This window comes from Lolium perenne, chromosome 4, assembly GCF_019359855.2.
Source record: "Lolium perenne isolate Kyuss_39 chromosome 4, Kyuss_2.0, whole genome shotgun sequence".
Lineage (NCBI taxonomy): Eukaryota > Viridiplantae > Streptophyta > Magnoliopsida > Poales > Poaceae > Lolium > Lolium perenne.
The window spans coordinates 188,752,858-188,767,656 of record NC_067247.2 but is presented as its reverse complement, the minus strand read 5'-3'; the positions used below and the strand labels follow the sequence as shown (position 1 = coordinate 188,767,656).

The following is a 14,799-nucleotide window of genomic DNA, read 5'->3' as shown; positions in this document are numbered from 1 at the left end:
TATGGGAGAGACACCTCTAGTGAACTGTGGACCCCGGTCCAATTCTCTTTACTGAAATACAATCTATTGCAATACTTGTTCTACTGTTTTCTGCAAACAATCATCTTCCACACAATACGGTTAATCCTTTGTTACAGCAAGCCGGTGAGATTGACAACCTCACTGTTTCGTTGGGGCAAAGTACTTTGGTTGTGTTGTGCAGGTTCCACGTTGGCGCCGGAATCTCTGGTGTTGCGCCGCACTACATCCCGCCGCCATCAACCTTCAACGTGCTTCTTGACTCCTACTGGTTCGATTAAACCTTGGTTTCTTACTGAGGGAAACTTGCCGCTGTGCGCATCACACCTTCCTCTTGGGGTTCCCAACGGACGTGTCAACCACACGCATCAGTTCGCATTGGATTTCTCGCTTTTGATCATTCTCAACTTAGACACCCATACCGGAACAACATAGACAACAGATAATGGACTCCTCTTTTAATGCTTAAGCATTCAACAACAGGTAATATTCTCATAAGAGATTTGAGGTTTGTGTCCAAACTGAAACTTCCACCATGATTCATGGCTTTAGTTAGCGGCCCAATGTTCTTCTCTAACAATATGCATACTCAAACCATTTGATCATGAAAATCGCCCTTACTTCAGACAAGACGAACATGCATAGCAACTCACATGATATTCAACAAATGTAAAAGTTGATGGCGTCCCCAGAAACATGGTTACCGCTCAACAAGCAACTTATTAAGAAATAAGATACATAAGTACATATTCTTCACCACAATAGTTTTTAAGGCTATTTTCCCATGAGCTATGTATTGTAAAGGCAAAGAATGGAAGTTTAAAGGTAGCACTCAAGTAATGTACTTTGGAATGGCAGAGAAATACCATGTAGTAGGTAGGTATGGTGGACACAAATGGCATAGTTTTTGGCACAAGGATTTGGATGCATGAGAAGAATCCCTCTCAATACAAGGATAGGCTAGCAAGGTTGTTTGAAGAAAACTCAAGTATAAAACGGTGCAGAAAGACTCACATATGAACATATTGTAAGCATTATAAGACTTTACATCGTCTCCTTGTTGTTCAAACACCTTAACCAGAAAATATCTAGACTCTAGAGAACAATCATGCAAACCAAATTTTAACAAGCTCTATGTAGTTCTTCATTAATGGGTACAAAGTACATGATGCAAGAGCTTAAACATGATCCATATGAGCACAACAATTGCCAAGTATCAAATTATTCAAGACATTATACCAATTACCACATGAAGCATTTTCTGTTTCCAACCAAATAGCAATTAATGAAGCGGTTTTCAGCTCCGCCATGAACATTAAAGATAGAACTAAGAACACCAGTGTTCATATGAAAAAGCGGAGCGTGTCTCTCTCCCACACAAGCATGAATTTATTCAAACAAAACAAAAACAAACAGACGCTCCAAGTAAAGTACATAAGATGTGACTGAATAAAAATATAGTTTCACTAGAGGTGACCTGATAATTTGTCGATGAAGAAGGGGATGCCTTGGGCATCCCCAAGCTTAGATGCTTGAGTCTTCTTGAAATATGCAGGGATGAACCACGGGTGCATCCCCAAGCTTAGACTTTTCACTCTTCTTGATCATAGTATATCATCCTCCTCTCTTGACCCTTGAAAACTTCCTCCACACCAAACTTAAAACAAACTCATTAGAGGGTTAGTGCATAATCAAAAATTCACATGTTCAGAGGTGACACAATCATTCTTAACACTTCTGGACATTGCCCAAAGCTACTGGAAGTCAATGGAACAAATAAATCCATCCAACACAGCAAAAGAGGCAATGCGAAATAAAAGGTAGAATCTGTCAAAACAGAACAGTCCGTAAAGACGAATTTTTTAGAGGCACTGGACTTGCTCAGATGAAAATGCTCAAATTGAATGAAAGTTGCGTACATATCTGTGGATCACGCACGTAAATTGGCAGATTTTTCTGAGTTACCTACAGAGAACCCTGCCCAAATTCGTGATAGACAGAAATCTGTTTCTGCGTAGTAATCCAAATCTAGTATGAACCTTGCTATCAAAGACTTTACTTGGCACAACAATGCAATAAAATAAGATAAGGAGAGGTTGCTACAGTAGTAACAAGTTCCAAGACACAACAAAATAGTAGCAAAATAAAGACATGGGTTATCTCCCAAGAAGTTCTTTCTTTATAGCCATTAAGATGGGCTCAGCAATTTTAACGATGCTCGCACAAGGATGAGAGTTGAAGCAAAAGAGAGCATCAAAAAGAAAGTTCAAAACATATTTAAGTCTAACCCACTTCCTATGAAAAGGAATCTTGTACACAAATAGATTCATGAAGAACAAAGTGACAAGCGTAAGAAGGCAATACAAGCGCAACTTCAAAATTCTCAACATAAAGAGGGGAAACTTGATATTATTAAGATGCATATAACCATATTTCCCTCTCTCATAATAACTTTCAGTAGCATCATTGATGAAATCCACAATATATCCATCACTTAAAACATTCTTATCATGGTTCATATGTATAAAAGTATCATTTTTTTGGCATAAGAAAAACTCTTCTCATTAATAGTAATTGGAGCAGGATCATTATCAAGAATTTGAACATGGTAAACAAGTTGCATACTAAGGGAATTGTTTTTGGCAATCCAATCATAACTATGACAAGTTTCATAAGGATAGTTATAACCTATATCATAGCATTCTTTATAATAATCATCAAAGATTGGAGGCACAGTGTCATCATAAGAAATAGAATAGTTATCTTTCACAGTATGTTCATCTGTTACCATACCATCATTGTTACTAGAAGGAGATGTATCAAACATATAATGATCAGTAGCAAAAGGATTTTCAAACACCTCATCCCCAAGCTTAGAGCTTTCTATATCATTATGGGAGGAAGCATGGATAGTACTGATACTATGGCAATTATTAACATTATCATTTTCAGAATTAGTTTCCCAGAGATTTGCAATATCAAAAGTAGTGAGCTCTTTAAAATCATGGTCACTAATGTAGGTAAAGGGCATAGGAAGATCATTGTACTCAGATTCATTATCATAATAATCATCATGAGCAACATATTTGCGGTTACCTATCGTTATCTCATACACGCGGGGATATGACGTTACCTCTTTCTTTTTATTCCCCCTCTTCTTCTTCTTCTTCTTCTTCTTCTTCGTTTCCTTCTTCTTCTTTTCCTTCTTCTCGTTCCCTTCTTCAGGAGGGAGAGGCTTGAAGGGAGGCTTCTCCACATAACCTGATTTATTTCCAGAAACAATAGAAGAAACTTGGGAGGATTCCTCCTTTTCATTAATAAGTTCAAAACACACAGCGGTCCTATCATATTTTGGCAGGGTGTCATCTTCTAAAATGTTTTGTATGTAAGTATTTGTATGGCAATTATCAATGCAATAAGAAAAACACCCATGCAGGACATCATCAATATCAAGATCACTCATATGTAACAAAGATATTTTTCTTGATAACTCTTCACACCACAAAAATAAAGTAAGTTCATCATGCTGATTAGGAGTAATTTCATCATCACAATACAAATTTGCAGCACTCATGGGGTTCGAATTATCATTGGAGGAGCATTGAAAATTAAAATGACCCGCTCTATGGCAAAGTTCACAAATAAAAGGATAGAGGGCACAAACTTTTTTACCAAGATCATCTAGAGCCCTAGACCACTTTCTAGTTTTTTCATTCATATGGTGGATACAGTATTCATCTTTGATTTGATTAATTCCACAGGGTCTATGCATTCCACAAAAATTAACATGCTTATAAGAAATAGCATTCTCAGAAGTTTGAGCATGTTTATTGCAATCATTAACAACAATTTCATTTTCCATGCAAGTGTCTTTGAAAGGTTCATGATACTTATCAAAGTTCTTCCTAGGCAATTCAAAATGAGAGGCAAAAGCTTTATAAAGATTTGCAACAACTTGAGAGTCAAGACCATAAGTAGCACTCATATTTCGAATTGTATCAGTATCCATAAAAGTTTCAATGCATTCATAATCATAATTTATACCTGACTCTTTACCTTTGTCGTTCTCCCAATCTTCAGCGTTCTCCTGAATCCGATTAAGAAGGTCCCATTTAAACTCTTCTTTATTGCGCGTGAATGATCCAGAACAAGCAGTATCCAGCAAGGTTTTATCTTGAAAAGAAAGTCTTGCATAGAAATTATCAATGATAATATTACCAGGAAGCTCATGATTGGGGCATTTGTGCATTAAAGACTTCAATCTCTCCCATGCTTGAGCAATACTCTCTCCATCATGAGGCCAGAAATTATATATGCGGTTTCGGTCTTCGTGAATTTCACTTGGAGGATAGAATTTAGAGTAAAATAGAGGCACAATATCCTTCCAATCAAGAGAATGCCCATCCTTCAGCAGTTTGTACCAATGCGCCGCTTTACCAGACAACGACATAGAGAATAATTTCTTCTTCACTTCATCCATAGAGATACCTACACACTTGAATAACCCGCATAATTCATGCAAAAACAGTAAATGATCTCCAGGATGGACAGTTCCATCCCCTTCATAGCGGTTATCCATAACACGTTCAATAATTTTCATAGGTATTTTATATGGAATACTTTCAGTCGGTGGATTAAAATATCACAAGCATCATTAGAGTTATCGCATATGGGAGATAAAGTATTATCAGAGCAAATTTTCTCCCCTAAAGATGGGAAGCTAAAAAGATCATGAAAACTAGCTTCCCCAAGCTTAGACTTCTCCATAGCATTAGCAGTAATTGCGTTCATACTAATAACATTGCTACTAGCATGCAAATAAGGTTCAATAGGTTTTTAAATTTTCGCATCAAACAATTCTAACTCAGGAAAAAGATTAAAAAGCTCACCAATTTTTTTGTTGTTTTCCATTATGCCTAACTAGTGAAAATAAAAACAAGAAACAAAAAGATGCAATTGCAGGATCTAAAGGAAATAGCTTCGAGCACTCACACACCGGCAACAGTGCTAGGAAATAGCTTAGTAGTCAGAGGATGTGAATACCTTTTTACCTTATCTCCACGGCAACGGCGCCAGAAAATAGCTTGATGTCTACGCACGCTTCTATTCATGTAGACAGTGTTGGGCCTCCAAGAGCAGAGGTTTGTAGAACAGCAGCAAGTTTCCCTTAAGTGAATCACCCAAGGTTTATCGAACTCAGGGAGGTAGAGGTCAAAGATATCCCTCTCAAGCAACCCTGCAATCACGATACAAGAAGTCTCTTGTGTCCCCAACACACCTAATACACTTGTCAGATGTATAGGTGCACTAGTTCGGCGAAGAGATAGTAAAATGCAAGTAGTATGGATGTGTATGAGTGGTAATAGCAATCTGAATAAAATATGGCAGCGAGTAAACATGCAGTAGAACAGTAAGTAAGCGGTGTTTGCAGTATTGGAAACAAGGCCTAGGGATCCTACTTTCACTAGTGGACACTCTCAACATTGATCACATAATAAATAAATAACTTCTCCTCACTTGTGCTACACATACTCTTGTTTGATAACAAACACCATTCATTGTGTAGGGCTACAAGAGCTCCCTCAAGACGGAGTTAACAAGCGCCACAACATTTGGTGTTCATATTTAAGTAACCTTTAGAGCATAATAGATCATTGCAATTTAGACCGAGAACTAACATAGCATACACACCGTCACCTTTACACTATGAAGGGGGAATAAATCACAGCAATACTATCATAGTAATAATTAACTCCATAACCTACAAGAGATTATGATCATAACCTACGCCGAGTACTACACGATGCACACACTGTCACCATTACACCGTGAAGGAGGAATAGAATACTTTAATAACATCACAAGAGTAGCACATAGACTAATAGTGATACAATGCTCATCATATGGATCTCAATTATGCTAGGCAATTCATGGGATCATTGTATTGGGGTACATGAGAGAGAGATTAACCACATAGGTACCGGTAGAGACCTCAGCCCCGGGGGAGAACTACTCCCTCCTCATCATGGGAGACAGCGATGGCGATGGAGATGGCGGTGGTGTCGATGGAGATGACTCCGGGGGCAATTCCCCGTCCCGGCAGGGTGCCGGAACAGAGACTTCTATCCCCCGAATTGGAGTTTCGCGATGGTGGCGGCATCCCTGGAGTCTTTCTGGAGTTTCGTCAATCGGTATCGCGTATTTAGGTCGAAAGGACTTATATAGGCGAAGAGGGGGCGCAGGAGGGGCACCAGGGCGCCCTCCCCATAGGCCGGCGCGGCCAGGGGCCTGCCCGCGCGGCCCTATTGTCTGGGGGCCCCAGGCCTCCCCTCCGGCTCTCCTTCGGTGTCCTGGTCCGTCTCGGTGAATTATGATGTTTGGTCTTCGTTTCGTCGAATTCCGAGAATATTGCCCGAACAGCCTTTCTGGAACCAAAAACAGCAGAAAAGAGGAACTGGCACTTCGGCATCTTGTTAATAGGTTAGTTCCGGAAAATGCATCAAAACGATATAAAGTATGAATAAAACATGTAGGTATTGTCATAAAACTAGCATGGAACATAAGAAATTATAGATACGTTGGAGACGTATCAACGCGCACCCGACAGAACTTTTTTCGCACTCCAGGATCATGCCCGGGGACTTGATTCTGTGTAGGGTAACGTTGTTTTGCCATCAGCAGTTAACCAGCAAAAGTTGGGCACGTTACTCATTATCCCTTGCATGATAAAAATATATCAAATGACCTACGAAGACTTGCAGAAAAACTTCGGCAGAGAAAAATGTTCGAGTGGTACAACTTGAGTCTACGCACGGATTGCAAGCATCCGTACCTAGACTCGGGGGGCTTCTCCCATCGGGAGCGCTGACGCGCACCCGACAGAAGAAGATGATGCAGACAGAAGGAAAACAAGAACGACTGAGGAGAAGGACATCGGAAGAAGGCATGCTTTAGTCTCTACCCGAACTACCTTCGGCTAGACACTCGGGGGCTACTGACGTGGGCATTACCCTTCGGGTAACCAATGTTGCCCTATCCTGTATTTCCTAGTTGGAGGCCCATGAAGGCACTCGACGGCAAGATGGGCCAGTAAGGCGGTGCCACGGAAGATTCCTTGAAGTACAAGGCGCGGAAGGATCCAAACAAGGAAAGTCTAGAGATAGATTTACTGTAAACATAGTCGTACTCGACTAGACCTCTTGAGACCTGGCCTCCTATATAAAAGCCAGGAGAGGGACTGTCGAGGGACACAATCAATCTTAGCAATCTTAGCCAACAAAAGCTTAGAGCTAGGTAACCCTAGTACTTAGCTATCTCGACGAGATCACAGCCGAACTATTCGGCACCCCATTGTAATCCATTATCATCATAATCAAACAGACAGGCAGGACGTAAGGGTTTTACCTCATCGAGGGCCCCGAACCTGGGTAAATCGCTCTCCCCGCTTGTCAGTGAACCGATGTCTCGTGTCAGCTTGCAGGATTCCATCAACCCTAAGCCCCTATCGGAGGGCATTCCCGAGGAGCACCCTCGACAGCCGCCCCGTCCGACACTCCCGCCTATATTCGTCGTTGTTCGCTAGTCCACCCATCGGGATGGGACTACAAGATGATTCCGCACCCCCGGTGGAGTTTCCCGCCGGCTCGCCGCCACCAGAATCGACCCATGTGTTGCCATATGTTCTATGGAAATGAATGGGGGACACCAACGTGGTGCAGGCGATGGGGGTGTCGGCCAAGGCCGCCAACAAGGGTAACAAGGCCTCTGCATCGTCCGTCAAGGGTGATCACCCCCTTAGCTCTGGTTGTCTATGGTCCAGGTGCAGAAGCTAGCAGAGGCCATGACGGCTCTCACCGAGGCGGAGGCCGACAAGAACAAGAAGAAGGCATCGGTCTCGACGCCGATGGCTACGCCGAAGTTAGATGCTCGCAAGGCGACACCTGCGTGTTCGGTAGCTTGCAAGCCGGCTGCCGTAGAACACGCCCAAGTCACCACCCGTGTGGTGATTGATGAAATGTAGAGCTGGCACAACCGAGGTAAAACGCAAAATTTTCACATGTACATTGTTGCGCATTTATGCATATCAGTTATAAATTATTTTCTCTGTGATGTTTGTAGTGACACCAAGTCGGCATCACTGATTTCATAGCCCAATTGGATTCCTCACATGTGCAAGTGATCGATGATCCCCGCTACTCCTTCGGCGATGATTTGGAAGAGGCCAAAGAGGAAGACGCCGAAGAATATGGTGATCAAGAGACTAAGCCTGAAGTACAAGCCGAAGTGTATTTTGAGGAAATTGGTGACCCCGTGGTAACACAAGTCTCACAAGTGCCTATTAAAAAAAACGCGAAAACGCAAAAGCCTTGCGTTTCGATGCATTGATAGAAAATAAGGTTATATGTACAAGTCCTCGAGAGGACCAACACCCCGCCATACAACTCGACCCAAGAAAAAGAAAGCTAATCTAGGGGAGTAGCTGATGAACACCCCGAGCTCCCGCATCCGCCCATAGCCGCACCTCAGCCTTGATGTCGCCGAACAGGGAAGTCACCGATGGTTGCGCATTGTCGAAGACCGCAGCGTTCCGGTGTTTCCATATCCACCATGCAGTAAGCATGATTATCGACGAAATGCCCTTGCACAGCTGGCGTGGGGCGGTCCGCACCACCAGCGACCACCATTCCGCGAAGTCACCCTCAACCGTGGGAGGTCCCGAGGTGGATCGTATCCACGAGAGGACCTCAAACCAGACCGTCCTGGAGAAAGAGCACCTACTGAGTAAGTGCGTCATGGTCTCCTCAGACTGATCGCAAAGCGGACACCTAGGCGGGTGTGGTAGACCTCGCCGTGCCAGCCTCTCACCCGTCCAACACCTATCAAGGCATGCCAGCCAAATAAAGAACTTCACCCTCGGCGGTGCCCAGGACTTCCAGTTCAGACTCCAAGATCCTGAGATGATAGCCCCCTGGAAGAGGGTGTCATAGCATGCTCGAGCCGTGTATTGGGCATCCGTCGTCCAACGCCAAATCAGCTTGTCCTGGTCCGTTGACAGCGGTGTGTCTCTGAGCCTGCCCCACAGCTGTACGTACTGCCAAAGTGCAAGGGCGCTCGGCGCGCCGACTATGTCAGGGATCCAAGCGCGTCCAACCAGAGCTTCGTGTACCGTACGCGCCTTTCTGCGGCGTTTAGGTACCAGTGCGTACACCTCAGGCACCATCTCCTTGATGGACATGCCATCCAGCCACCTATCTTCCCAGAAGAGGGCGGACTCTCCATTACCGACCACCATCGAAGTGGAGGCTGCAAAGACATCCCGTTCCACCTTAGAAAATTGTAAATCGAGCCCGCGCCAAGGTCGCATGGGATCAGTATGCATCCTCCAAATCCAGCGCACCTTCAGGCTGATTGCAGTGCGCGCAAGGTCGGGGATCCCCAAGCCCCCAAGCCGCAGCGGCCAGCACACCCTGGACCAGTTGACATGGCAGTGTCCACCGTTGGCATCTGCCCTGCCGGCCCACAGGAACCCACGCAGGACCTTATTAACTTGCTTCAGCGTCTTCTTATCGAGGCTTAGTACCATCAGCTGGTGCAACGGAATCGCTGCGAGCACCTCTCGGATCAGCGCCAATCGCCCCACCCTCGGCATCATGGATGCCCGCCAGGTGGGGAGTTTGTCAGCTATCCTATCGACCAGAGGCTGGAAGGACGCAGCCGACAGCCTCCTGATGGAAAGCGGGATGCCAAGGTACTTCACTGGGAACGGCGCTAGCTGGCACTCCATGAGCCCCGCAGCACCGTTAGCCTCCTCATCCGAGCACGCGATGGGAGAAACCGAGCATTTGGCAAAGTTGGTGTGCAGCCCCGATGCCTGCCCGAAGATCCCCAGAATGCCGCGGACAGCACGCAGCTCCGTCTCATCCGGATGGCAGAAGATCACCACATCATCTGCATAGAGGGACACCGATGTCACCAAGTCCCGGCGTGCCAAGCGTCTCAGGATACCCAACTCAGTGGCCTTGGCCAGCAGCCTGTTAAGCGAGTTCATCATCAAGACGAACAATGATGGCGACAAGGGATCCCCCTGTCTCAGGCCCCTCCGATGCCAGATGGCGACAAGTGCCTATTAAGAAGACAAGATCACAAAACTACAATGAGAACGAAGACATTGCTTTGTGTCATGCTTCGATGAACGTGTCACTTGATGCAAGGGTTGGCACGAATCAATCCAAGGATTAGTTTTGGGGTAGAATTGAGGAGTAGTACAACACCAACGTGACCGTTCCATCCAACCGCACCCAAGGCTCTCTTGGACATCGTTGGGGCACCATCCTCAAGCAAATCAACCGATGGCAATTATAACCTACCGAGTGCGGTTCCCATCATGGAGTATGGGCCTATCCAACAAGAGCTCTACAAACAACACAACAAGAAGAATGGTGCCAAGCCCTTCACTATGTACTATTGCTACAAGGAAATGATCAACAATGAGAAGTGGATCCGAAGAAACTATGAGACCACACTGACGAGGGCAAGGATTAGCATGGTCGTTGAGCCTGATTATGACGAGGTTGAAGATATCAACTAGAGGCCCGAGGGAGCCAAGTTAGTAAAAGAGAGAAAGATGAGGGAAGGTATTGTTGCGGTCAGAAACCCACCGGCAAGCAGCGACGGGCAACACAGTAGAGCCGGGAGGCTCCCAGGACTGCGGCTGGCCCTGGTCCCTCGAGCGACGGCCCGCAAAGCCTCGGCACGCACGTCCGATGCTGGTGCAAGGGCGTGCCACCTGACCTATACCTGGTCAAGAAGGTGATGGATTTGCTTCGCTTAGTTTCTTGCATGGCATACACGTAAACATTAAATACGAGCCTCGATCGGCTCTCAGGTTGTCCTGTGAATCGGCTCAAGGAGCCGATCCACCCATGATCCGTATGAGGTATACGATCACATGGTGGTCCTGCTTGATCAATATAAAGCTAAAACAACCTACGACGATTTAGGGTTTTCACCACATAATCGGAACATCCTACGCGTGATTGAGCCTGGCAGCCACGCACGGTGATAATAAACCGACCCTAGATAAGGCCTAAAAACCAACGTGAAGTTGATCCCCGGAACATCTCATCTAGGGCTAGCAAACTACACCCTACGTGCTACTGGATCCTTCAACCCGTTTGCAAGGCCTAACTATGCAGATATTAAACTAATCCTTGAATAACAAGGAGCAGTCATAACGGATCGGATCTACTAAATAATGATCAAGCGAGGTGCCGCCCTTACACCTAAGATAGGTGTAAGGGTGGCTAGACGTCTAAGGGTTGCATGGATGAAAGCATGTGACACGATGAAACAATGCTAACCCTAACACATCTATGATAACTACGTTGCTCGCCATCAACAAGGCTTCAGCACGAGCAATGCATGAACAACGAATAAACGTGTACTGCCTAGATCGCAAGGCAGCATGATGCTTACCCGGAAGAAACCCTCGAAACAAGGGGTTGGCGATGCGCCTAGATTGGTTTGTGATGAACGTGATTGTTGTCTTTCTCAATAACCCTAGATACATATTTATAGTCCGTAGACTTTCTAACGTGGGAGTAATCCCAACCGTGCACGAGCCAAATTCTATCTAACCGACACGTATCCTACTATATTTACAGATACACGGGCAAACTAGCCCAAACTTTGTATACAAGGCCGATTCATGTAATTCTTCCAGGTATATTCTTCAAGCCCATCTTAATCGTGGCCCACCTCTGATCCGGTCAAATTCTGGTGATAACAGATGCCCCCCTGGTTTTGGAAATGACAATTCCAAAATCACTCTGTTTTTTCTTCGTTGGGTCATGTCGTGGCAGAGCAGAACCGTCACAGTATCCTTCATCATGATGCCTTGCCTTATCAACTTCTCTGCAAGATCTGATAGCTTTAACATCACTTCCCCGGAAACCGTAGTGGCATTAAATCTCCACTATACCCCTTTTATTTAACTGCATCGAGCAGTTTGCTTCTTCATCCCCTCCTCATCCTCTGCTCCTCTGTAGTACTCGAAAAACCCTTCTTCCACCATGGACTCCTTCTCCTCTTCCTCCTCTGGTCTTTCCTTCCGGTCTTCCTCCTCCCGCGAGTCGACGCCGGAGGACATACGCGCCCCGGAGCGATGGGACGAGGCGGACTGGGACTTCTCCGTCTGGTCAGAGGATGATGAATCCCTGACCGATGGGGAGGACAACCTTCATTTCCTCATTGATGGGGATTCGGAGGAGGAGGACGACGATGATGCTCCCTGGGGCGAAGACATCTCTCCCGATAAGGAGGATGAAGAAGTGGAGGAGGACACCTCCTCCGACGAGTACCCGCCGATGAAGCGCTTCCGCGCCGGGTCGGATGATGATGACGACGACGATGATGACGAGGAAGAGTACGGGGCCCCTGCCGAAGGTTACGGCAGCAGCTACGAGGAGCCCGCCGGCAGCAGCGCCGACGGCAGCCACGACAGCACCGACGAGGGCAGCAACGGCCCTTAGACTAGGACTAGTAGCATAGGACTAGTAGTAGTAGTGCATTAGGCATCGGATGATCCTTTTGAGAGCCATCGGCTCTTTCTTGTAAAGCCGTCCCTTTGAATTAATAAGATATGTTCTTCCAATTTGACTCTCCATTTGCCGCACCAAGAACCGATAGCAACGTATCGGACTTTTTGCCTCAAACGCCCATGAAGCCAGACTCAAATACCAATTTAGACAGTCATCCAAGCACTCCTCAAATTCAGACTGTAATTTAATATCTGACCATAATACTTCGCAACCCTAAAGCCGATGGCTGTTCATCAGCTGTTTTGAAAATCCAGTCTCCTTCAGGTTAGATAGTTTTGCCGATGATGTCCCTTCATCTCCTTGCAGCAACAGGTTGGTCCAGACCCTGTAGGTGATGACGGCTCCCCTTTTAGATTCCTCCCAACAGCTCCGGTGGTCCTCTTTTGCAAAATCTCACCATCTTTGAAGAAGGTTGTGATGCAGAGCCAGCCGATGACACCTAAATCGGCTTCAAAAAGCAGAGTGTCTACTAAGTCAGCTGCCCCCCGAGCCTCAATCAAGGCGAGAACAGCGGTGAGGAAAGTAGCTGCCAGGAAGACTCTGAGGTGCCAAAGCCCTACTCTAGCTAAAGAAGGCTTGCACGTAAGTTCCGCCCATGCTTTGGCTGATTTCATTCATCCTTCTAGGCTTCTGCAGCATACTCGTAGTTCTTCTACAAACCTCTACTGAAGAAAACTCTAGTGAGGACACATAGTTCAATCGAAGAGACTCGAGCTCGGGCAATTCTGAGAAAACCACCACGCAGAGTCAGCCAGACTCGCCACCGTCGGCTTCCAAGAAAAGGTCAGCCACTGAACCTGCTGTTTCCCAAACTCCCATTAGAGCGGGGCAGGGCAGCCTACGCACAGAGAGCCGATGCATAAAGAGAGCCCGCAGGGAACCGCAAGCCTCTCTATTTGCAGACTGATGACACCTCCAATGGGGAAGTCGAGGAGGTACCCATGCCATCCGCCACTCTGGCCCTAGCAACTTCTACGAGTGTAGTTGAGAAGGTGGCCAACTTGGCCAAACCGACAGCAGAACACCAGAGCCGATCATCTCTTCTTCCGTTGAAAGCCGATATTGCAGACCAATGCCAACGGCTTAATGAGCAACAGGCTGCCTTGGACGCCAAAACTGACACATCTAACAGCACTGCTGAACTGGCGACCCTGCGCAAAGGGTTGGAGGTACTCGAAGAGAAGGTTTAGGCAACAAAAACAGCTCATTGAAGCTGAGGAAGCTCTCATCGTTCACTCCCTCGAGGAAGCAGAAGGCCTCGAAGCTGAACTGAAGACCGACTTGGCCGAAACCCGCGCCTTGAACACGCAGCTGGTAGATCCTGCGTAATTTGTACTAGAGTCGATGGCTGTGCATCGGCTTTGTTTCTTAGTTCTAAAGTCGATATCTGTGCATCGACTGTACATTATGAAAATTCTTTTCCCTATTTTTTTGTGTGGCCGATTTTTCTATCGGCCCCCAATATTTCACTGCACATGTATCGCACATGTTCATCTGATTAGGTGCCCCCCGAGCCGAATCTGTCAGGTAACTGCAAATATCGGCTCTGTAGTTAGCCCAGGCACTGTACTTGAACATCGGCTCCGTCAGGACCAATGTTGACTTCTTCCAGCTCGTCAGCCGACGTAAACCTGTATCCCTGCTTTCTGCCGCCCGTTAGATCGACGTTGAACACGGGCAGAACGTATGGTGAGGATAATTTTGGCCGATTGCTGGAATCGGCCTCCATGTTGATTGAATCGCTCAATGAAGGTTTACATCTTGGTCTTGCTTTACTATAACCACGTGACATGCTTGAGACAAGACTATCCCTTTTTATTTTTTGGGGCCGATCACAAGGATCGGCCTTGCCATGTTCGTCCACAGATTTTGCTCTTGTTACACGGACATGCCGGTGGATAAGACCAGCCTCACCCCGTTTTTCGTCACGTCGATGCGCTCGCAGTCGTCCAAAGTGATGCCTGAGAGTGGCTCTTGGCCTGCCGTCTCCCAAATGTTCATGCCAGCCGTTGAAATCTCGGCTGAGTCATCTGCGTGGACGACCTCTACTTCATCTCCATCCCACTGTATTAAACATTGGTGCATCGTGGATGGAATGCAACAGTTGGCGTGGATCCAATCTCTCCCTAGCAGGACAGCATAGGTGCTCTTGCTGTCGACAATAAAGAACGTCGTAGGGATA

At 46.1% G+C, this 14,799-nt stretch overlaps 1 pseudogene; it reads left to right on the top strand.

Annotated features, from left to right (window-relative positions):
• Nucleotides 1-4,241: 4,241 nt before the first annotated feature.
• On the top strand, nt 4,242-4,339 carry LOC127297698 (small nucleolar RNA R71; annotated as a pseudogene).
• The last annotated feature ends 10,460 nt before the right edge of the window (nt 4,340-14,799 follow it).